The sequence below is a fragment of the Choloepus didactylus genome, chromosome 2 (assembly GCF_015220235.1).
Source record: "Choloepus didactylus isolate mChoDid1 chromosome 2, mChoDid1.pri, whole genome shotgun sequence".
In the NCBI taxonomy this organism is placed as follows: Eukaryota; Metazoa; Chordata; class Mammalia; order Pilosa; family Megalonychidae; genus Choloepus; species Choloepus didactylus.
Window position 1 is genome coordinate 77853254 of NC_051308.1, and position 10059 is coordinate 77863312.

The 10059-nt window shown below is 40.4% G+C and overlaps 1 protein-coding gene across 2 annotated transcripts in view; it reads right to left on the bottom strand.

The window, feature by feature from the left end:
* RNF2 (ring finger protein 2) overlaps positions 1-4260 on the bottom strand; it is a 71111-nt gene extending 66851 nt beyond the window's left edge. For both annotated transcript variants that reach the window (XM_037825174.1, XM_037825173.1), the window contains exon 1: positions 3977-4260. The gene's annotated coding sequence lies outside the window, so the exon portion shown is untranslated. The remainder of the gene's footprint in view (positions 1-3976) is intronic.
* Between the last annotated feature and the right edge of the window lie 5799 nt (positions 4261-10059).

A 10059-nucleotide genomic window follows, 5' to 3' on the forward strand; every position in this document is an offset into this window, starting at 1 on the left:
TATATTTAAAGACACTTTTTTTTGCTGTTGTTCAACATGGCCCCTAAACACAAGCCAAGTACTTCATCAAGTGCTCAACAAAAGAAACAGCAATCTGTTCCAACACTAAAGCTGAACTGAGCTTATTGGTTTGTTCTTCTCCCTTCAAGTATAATTTTTAACTACATGTGATTTTCATTTTACACATTGACTTTATAACTTAGCCTCTTCATAAAATACAACTTCACTTTACAGCAGAGAAACAAAAAGAAACCCCCCTTGCAAGAGAGCCCATAAGCAACACATCTGTTGAAAACAAATAACCCAAAGTGCTTAGATGATTTTAATATGGCCTGTTACTTCACTTAGATACCAGCACTAAATAATTTAATCTGAGGCTAATTTCAAAAATAACTTTTCATTGTCATACTTAATATAGACAAAATACAAAATAGTCAAATCTTCTTAAAATTACGACAAAATGGCTAACCCGTTCCTGGAATGAACAGAAGACAAATTCAAGCAATACAATATTTTGGGTAATGTATATAGCAGCAAGACATTATCACTGGGTGCAGCAGTACTAGTCCACTTCAGCTGCCTAACTCCCATAAAGCAAAACAGAATTAAAAAGAATTTTACACTTGAAAGTCCACAGCCAGTTCTACTGGAGCTCCTAAACACAGCATAAAAGAACCGAAGAGTGGGCCACCTAAGGCCAGCATCTGTTTAAGTGCCACACATCACTACAGCATTATCACAGTCTACATCCATGCATAATCAACTGTACTCACCACATCAAGAAACCTAGAAGTACCAGAAGACCCAGTAGACACATTAGGTAGAAGGGAAGAAGGCTTTGGGGAGGAATAGACAGAATATCTGGACCTTTAGGGAATGGATTGAGTAAAATGTTACTGTACTGTACCTGAGTATCTAAAATTATATTGGGGCCCACCCCAATGCAAATGAACATTAAGTAAGGTATTACGGTAGCTAAGATTTCAGAAAAATGATAAAAAGTCAAATAACCAGTGTCTGATGACAATGTCTGTCATCCACAGCATGTGTAATAAATACTAATTAAAAAGCAATTGTAGTCAACAAACAGATGAATGGACAAACAAAATGTGGGATATACACACAATGGAATATTATTCTGTCAGAAAAAGGAATGAAGTTCTGATGCATGATACAGTGTGGATGAATCTTGAAATCATGTTGAGTGAAATAAGCCAGACACAAAAGGACAAATATTCTATGACCTCACTAGGTGAAATAACTGCAATATCAAATTTATAGTGAGAAATGATAATATAAGCTTTGCCAAGGGCCTAGTTGGGGCAGGGAATGGGGAGTTAATGCTTAATTGGTAGTTTTTGTTTGGAGTGATGGGAAGTTTGGTAATGGATGGTGGTGAAGGTGGCAAAATGGTAAAAGTAATTAACACCACTGAACTGTATATTTTGAAGTGGGTAAAATTCTAAAATGCAAAATCTAAGGTTGTGTATGTTATTATAATAATAATAATTATTATGATCCTACAGAATTGTATACCACAAAGAGTGAACCCTAATGTAAAACCAGAGACTATAGTTAATAGCATAATTTTAATAATATTGGTTCATCAATTACCACAAAGACACTACTCTAATGAAAAATGTTAACAGGGAAAACTGTGTGCACAGGAGGGATATATGGTAACTCTGTACTTTCTGCATGAAAATTATTTCATTAAATATGAGTGGGAAAACATTTTCAAATTATTAGTTTATCTTTTAATAAAAATAAAATAAATATTTTAAAAATCAATTGTAGATATGTATGTAATCTCATTAGTATTTCTCCTTTTTTAAAAATGGCAAACTAGGATGCATTGTTTAGTTTTTCCAGAATTTAATAAATGCGCCATCACAAAATTATAAGGTGCTTTAAGTCATAGTAGAAACGCTGCCACAATTTTAACAAAGTACAGTTGAATGTTAACTCACTTCTCTTGCTGGAAGGAATTATGCTTCATTTCTAATGTATAGAAATGAAACTGTCACCGAAACATCTGGCAATATATAATTCATTAGAAATGTATCACCTTACTCCAAAAATGGCATAATATAAATACAAATCATGAATAAATCAGATTAAGGAGATAGACCTGACACCACACACTGAAGGCCAGTAATAGACAAATGATATTCCACAGATGTTTGGCTGACCTGGTCTATATTTCTATCCACTCAAACACAGGAGCTAGCTGTCTGAGTGTTCCAGAAAAGCAAAGAAAAACTCAAATTCCCAGTATTTTGAATGCCTGCCCTGTCTACAATATTATGTTTGTGATTCTAATTCGGGATTTTTTCCTAAGCAGCACATTTAAGAGGACTATCAGCATATTTTTCAAATACTCAAATGGACCAGTCTGACTCAGGCAATTTTACTCCATAAATTCTTCACTTCACTCTCACACCTACTGTAATTAACCTCAAATGTGGATTCCACAACAGTGCATGAGGAAAATAAGTAACTCAAATCCTCAGAAAAGCGAGGGGGCAATATTTCCTATACTACCTCTGGAAAATCGAGCCTTATTTAACTACCCATTACTTTACTAAAAGGTGAGTTTCAAGTATACAATCAAGATTTTTAAAATTACCTGTTGATTGAGACAAGTAGAAACTTCAGGTGGAAAAAAGCAGTAGCCAAGCGTCATACTGCTGCCAACTAAATTCTTTACAAATCAAAGGATCAAATATTCATTTTAAGAACAACGATCTAACAGCAATCTAAAATAGTGGAATATTCAACAACTGCACCCTAATGTAAGTGAAGAAAACAGATTTTATTAACTGCACTAAATATTCCAGCTGATCATCTTGGAACCACCAACAGATTATGTAGTGCAAATCGCTCAAACGTTAGTTTTAACACTGAAATCATGCATCGATTTTTTTTTTTTAAAAAAAGCATATTACTAAAACGCTGAATGCAAAACTAAGGCAAATTTCTTTACACACCTGAAAAAACTGACATTTTCAAACGATTTTACAATATAAAGGTACTCATACTGTAAAACTTCTGACGGCCGTACACCGGGTACCCAAAGGGGATTCAAGGACATGAGCCTATAATTGGTATAAATGGACAAATAATCTAAATGAACCTCAAAGTTTGAGACTAAATTTTACCAGTAGTATATCTGGGAGCAGGGAGGCGCCTTTTCTGTAAGAGGGAAATGATCCTGACAACTAGGATGAGAGCTCCCCGGCGACACCAGGTACCATTAAGACCTCAGCGCAAACGACTGGGTTCAAAACCCATGACTTCCAAGAGAAACAAACCAAGATACCCCCTCCCCCCACGACTCCTCCGGGGCAACCTCCGGCTTTAGAAAGCAGCAACAGATACTCGCGAGCAGGCAGGCGATACTCCAGGAATGTTGCAACCAGGAGGGGTCACCCCGCAACCTACAAGGAACCCCACACTGAGTAACAAACCCTGGCTCGACCCCCGCGGGGTAGGGGGCTACCAGCACAAAGCGCCCCTATCACACCCCCACGGTGCAGACACACACCCCGGCCTGCGAAGGGGAAGCCAGCGGAACAAACCCACATTCCACGCCGTCCACCTCGGGAGTGGGACGGAGAGGCGTTGGGGGCCGCACCGCAGCTCCGGCCTCTGCGCTGAGGAGCGGGTAACGAAGAACTCGCTGCGAAGGAAAGACTTCCAGCTCTCCGCGGAAAACCAGGCTCAGTCGCCCCCCGCCCCAGCCCCGGAAAACCCCCGAATAGGAACAATGAGAACCCGCCTCTCCCCCGTCATCCCCGCCCCGAGAGCGGCCGGGGGCGGCGGCGCCATCTCCCCTCACACCCCTGCGGACACACGGACACGGACACACACACACACACCCGCCGCAAGGCCGCCGGCCGCAGAAAAGCCGAAGAGTCGCGTGTCCCAGGCCTGCAGCTCCCGCGCCCTTCCCCTCCCTGCCGGTCCCACTCACCGGTTCCTGCCCCAGCTCGGGCTCCGCTGGCCGCGGCCGGAGCGAGACTCTGGTGCAAGCCGCGGCCGCCGGCGCCGCCGCACAATATGGCGAGTCTTGGCTTCCGCAATGGAGCTCGGGAAATACAACAGGGGCCGCTCAATATTCATGAGAGACCGAGGAGAGGCCGGCTCGGCCGGCGCTGCGAAGAGGGCGGGAAGGAGCGGGCGAGGGGGAGGAGGCGCGGGACTGGGACGTGCACGGCGCGGGGAGGCCCGCTGCGCGAGGGGAGGGGGCGTCGCCGCGTGCTGGCCTGGAGAGCCAGAGCAGAGCCGCGCCCCGCCCGTGCCCACCAGCCCCGCCCCCAGCGCCCTGCGCGGGACCCTCACAGCTCCCGGGCAAGGCTCCTTGGATGACAGCGCGTTTTCAATCTTGCCATTCTCACGCCCTGAGCGGTGACTACCCTTGTCTGGGCCCACCCATGTTGCCTCCCTGGCTGGCTCGATGGGGTTTGGGCTCAGGTTTCTGCTCTCGGGTGACTTCCTTCTACACCCACCCCACCCAGTAGAAATCCTCATTTCTACTTAAACCTCTGCAACTTCACCTGAACTTCGGCACCCTGCCACCCCCACTCAGCAGACACACACTTTGCATACTTGCAGAGTGAACCTGAAATATCTAATTATTCCAGGGGAAAATGACCTTCGGTTCTAGAAGCATATTGTTGGATGTATGTAAGCAATTTGCTATTTACTTCGCTGCTGTTTTATTCCTGTCTCCTGGGCCCCTCCCAGTATTATCTTCTGAACTTGAAGATATCAGAGGTAATAGATTAAATAAAACCAAACCTAAAATACAACCAGATATTCTAAAAGCAATTATTCAGTGCTTAACATAGGTAAGTTAGGTATGAGCTGAAGAAGTAAAAATGAAGGCAGAGTCCGGTGACCTCAAGAAGTACTGTTGGTGAGATGTGGTGTTCTCTTCAAAGATGATCAATAAGAGCAGAGGGTAAATATGAAAGCACTTATGGCATAGAGGGATGGACACTGCACTGGGAATTGGGCAACCTAAGTTTTTAATCTCCATTGTGATTAAGTAAATTACATAACCACTGTCCTCATTTTCGAAATGAATAAATTGTGCCAAGTGATTCTTAGATCCTTTCCAGCTCCTGGGCTCTATAAAACTCTCTACAAGCAATGCCAAATAAATGATATGAATTTGCATAAGATTTTGGGGGTGGGGAGAGGATCAATTCCAGCTGATGGGTTCAGGGAAGATTTCCTGGGGAGCTAGGATTTGATTTGGACTTTGACGGATAGCTTTGGATAAACGGAAAGAAAGAGGACAGACGTTAAAATATTGAAGACAACACATTATGTATACTACCTAACAATCCGTCAAAGTAAACAAGAGCAAAGCATTATTTTTTTTCAGTAATTTGAAAACTTTCACCTACTATCTACAGTTTTAAATAAGAAATGACAATTCTCTGACTTTACAAGTTCTTCAAGGTTACGCTCCAATGTATAAAAACAAATCAAAACAATCAGGAATGCTTCTGCTTCTCCCTTCTTATAAAGTGTGTTTTCTAGAGACAGTGCAGTTGCAGAAGCTTCTCCCTTCTTCTTTCATGACTGTATATGTAGTTCAATTAAAGACAGAATGTTCCTAATTTAGAATCTTTTTGATCTAGTTAAAATGCTTGTTGAAATCATGATGTGTGGTTACATTAAGCAATTCAACTGACGTTGAGAAAAGTGATCATTTATAGAAGGCACAGGAACATTGTGGATGAGAGTTAAATATAGTGTTTTAAAAAAGGTTCACAGGGGAATTAGTGGAAAAATGGAAAATTTATGGGATATCTGGATTAAATGTGATTAAAAAGCTAGACCTCAGGCTAACATCCTTAATGTGAAAGACATTACTGACAAATTAATGGAACTCATTTTATCTATCTTCTTTCTTACTCAGAACCTTAGCACTGAGAGTAGTAAGGGCCTTCCCTGACTCAATTAATCAGGAAGGTGACGTTTTAGTGTAGTACAGACATCTCCAAAGTCTCCATGCATTACCATGAAATTTATTGCTTACTCATCCTTCACAGTCTTGCTCTGTTCCAGTCATTTCAAGAACCAGATTGACAGAGTTTCCACCATCTTGTAGCTGCATCACTTGGAACATAGAAATCCAGTTGCTGTGGCAAGGCAAGAAAGAAACTGAGGAGTATCGATGAACTTTTCATAGACTTGGCTTGCAAGGGGAAACATATTTTCATTGTTCATATTTCATTGGCTGGACCTAGTTACATAGCTCCACCCATCAGTAAAGGGACTGAGTTGTTCAGGAGGAGAACTGGGGATATTGGTGAACTATTCTAATGCCAGCCACCCTGACTCCACTAGTCAGCTCCTAGAGGCTATGAAAACTCCAAGAAGTTTTATTCCTAAAAACTGGCCTTTGAGTGACCTCAAGAAAGTTATGCTTTCAAACACAAACTCTCTGAGGATATGGAGAAATAGGAACACTTATTCATTGTTCCTGGGGATTTAAAATAGTGCAACCACTGTGGAAGACAGTTGGGAGGTTCCTCATAAAGTTAAGTATAGAATTACCACATGACCCGGCAATCCCACTAGTAAGGTATATACCTAAAAGAATTGAAAGCAGGGACTTAAACAGATATTTGCACACCAATGTTCATAGAGGCATTATCCACAATTGCCAAAAGACGGAAGCAACCCAAGTGTCCATCAACTGATGAAAGGATAAATAAAATGTAGTATGTTCACATAGTGGAATATTATTCAGCCATGAAAAAGGAATGAAGTCCAGATGCATGTGACAACATGGATGAACCTTAAAGACATCATGTTGAGTGACAAAAACCAGACAGAAAGGAACAAATATTGTATGATCTTACTGATACAAAATATTTAGAATGAGCAAACTCATAGAGTCAGAATGTAGAATATAGGTTACAAGGGGTAGTGTTTCAGTTTGCTAGAGCTGCCAGAAAGCAATATACCAGAAATGGGTTGGCTTTTACATTGGGGATTTATTACCTTACAAATTTACAGTTCTAAGGCCATGGAAAAGTCCAGATTAAGGCATCAGCAGGACAATACCTTCTCTGAGGAAAGGCTGCCATCATCTGGGACACCTCTGTCACAAGGGAAGGCACAAGGCCAGTGTCTCCTGGTCCTTTTTTTCCCTGGTTTCCTTGTTTTCAGCTTCTGGCTTCAGTGGCTTCCTCTCTCAGCTTTTGTGGGTATGTCCTTGTCTCTCAGCTTCTCTGGGGCTTCTCTGAGTTCTCTAGATTTCATCTCTTATAAAGGATTCTAGTAAAACGATTAAGACCCACCTTGGGGCAACTCCTCAATTGAAATAACCTACTCAAATGGTCCCATCCACAATAGGATGGGAATGGATTAAAAGAACATGGCCTTTTCTGGGGTACATAACAGCTTCAAACCGCCACTGGTAAGAAATGGGAAGTTACTGCTTAAATTGTACAGAGTTTCTATTTGGGTTGATTGTAAAATTTTGGTAATGGATGGTGGTGCTGATAGCAAGCATTGGGAATGTAATTCACAGCAGCGAATTATATATGTGAATGTGGTTAAAAGGAGAAAAGTTATGTTGTATATGTGTTACTAGAATAAACATTTTTTAAAAAGATAGAATTCTATATACAGAAGTTTTCTATTTAAAAAATAGATTTTAAAAATTGATCAAAAATGACAAAGGGAAAGTGGCAAGGAATCAATCAAACAAACAAAAGCCTCTCTGCATTTAAGAGTTGACTGTCTTATAGAGTGGACTTCATGTTTCCTCCCTTTTTTTAGTTGTATATTAAATCAATATGAAGTCCATAGTCAGTGTACCAAGAGTAATTTAACATATCCACACTACATTCCTTTCACTAATCTTTTGAACTGCCATAAAGGATATCATCCTGAAGAAAATGTTCTACTATGCTCTGCCTGCATGTTAAATGTCCAGTTAGGGGATGAGAATCATATTTTAAGTAGGATAACATTAAATGAACACTACATAACATAAATATCATATTATAGGTGGATAACTATAGTTAAACCTCTAGTTAAAAATATACTTTTCCCTCAAGACCAGAAGTAGTACCATATTAATTACATAATGAACTTGGCAGCATGTCTGTTATCGTAAAAATAAACTCTTTACTGGCTTTCTGCTATAGTAATGCTACAAAATTAGATTAGTTCAGCTCAGTCAACTTTTATTGAGCATCTTCTATGTGCCAAGCACTTTGCTAAATGCTTAGAATAAAAATGTTAATATGAAGAGGATGTCAGTTCCTTGAGAACAGAAGTTTTGTTCACAGGTGTATCCCTAGAGCCTAGCACAATGCTTGGAACAGAGTAGGTGCTTAATAAATATGAGGTAGGAGAATTAAAGACTGGTATTCTGTAATTTGGGCAGAGAATAAAAATATATGTGCAGGGCCTCCCTGCGGAGCTGGGGGAAAATGCAGAAGTGTTGGACTTCCTCACCTGGACTGTTGCTGATGTTCTCACAAACATAGAGGAATGGTGGTTTGATGTGCTGAGCCCTCTATCATGGGGACTTGCCCTTATGAAGCTCATTACTGCAAAGGAGAGGCTAAACCTGCTTATACTTGTGCCGAAGAGTCTCCCCCTGAGCATATCTTTGTTGCTCAGATGTGGCCCTCTCTCTCTAGCTATGCCACCTCATTAGGTGAAATCACTGCCCTCCCCCCTACGTGGGACCTGACTCCCAGGGGTGTAAAACTCCATGGCAATGCAGGATATGACTCCCAGGGATGAATCCGGACCCAGCATCATGGAATTGAGAACATCTTCTTGACCAAAAGGGGGATGCGGAATGAAACAAAATCAAGTTTCAGTGGCTGAGAGATTTCAAATGGAGTCAAAAGGACACCCTGGTGGACAGTCTTATGCACTATATAGATATCCTTTTTTAGGTTTTAATATATTGGAATAATTAGAAGTAAATACCTGAAACTATCAAACTCCAACCCAGTAGCCTGGACTCTTGAAGACGACTGTATAACAATGTAGCTTACAAGGGGTGACAGTGTGATTATGAAAAGCTTGTGGCTCACATTCCTTTTATCCAGCGTATGGATGGAAGAGTAGAAAAATGGGGACAAAAACTAAATGAAAAATAGGGTGGGATGGGGAGGGATGATTTGGGTGTTCTTTTTTTTATTTTTTATTCTGGTTCTCATTCTTTCTGATGTAAGGAAAATGTTCAAAAATAGATTGGGGTGATGAATGCACAACTATATGATGGTACTGTGAACAGTTGATTGTACACCATGGATGATTGTAAGGTATGTGAATATATCTCAATAAAACTGAATTAAAAAAATAGATTGGGTTAATGAATGCATAAATATATGATGGTACTGTGAACAGTTGATAGTGTACCATGGATGATTGTATGGTATGTGAATATATCTCAATAAAACTGAATTTAATTAAAAAAAAAAAGACTCGTATTCTTTCATCCCTGCCATGTATATGAAATAGTATAGCACATACAAACTTGGTTTTTCTCACTTTTATCATCTAAGTGCATAATTTTCTAACAAGATTGCATTTAGTCCTTCCAGAGGCTTTCTCTGTTTAGGCAATATATCTTAAATGGAAATTCACAGCTGCCTATTCTATATCCACCACATGGATTTCTTTTCAGTGCTGCTCCATTTATCTAACTGTTATCTGCTCATCTGAAATGAAAATTGCAGGCCACCAATAGCCTGTTAATAATATGCTATGTATGTATCCCAGTTTACAGATCAGTTTTCTGTCCATTATTTCATGGAATACTCAGAACAATCCTCCAAGGTAATACTCCTACTTTTAGATAAGAAAACTATGACTTCTGTGGTTAAATAATTCTCCCCAACATCAGGCTATTAAGTGTCAGAACTGAGGCTCAAATTTAGGTCATCTGACACCAAGTCCAGAATATTTTCCATTATGCCATACCTGCCTTCCCACACAGTGCTGCTTACACAACTTCAATATTTTTCTTTTTTTTTCTAGTTAGTAAGCAGTATATGAGACAAA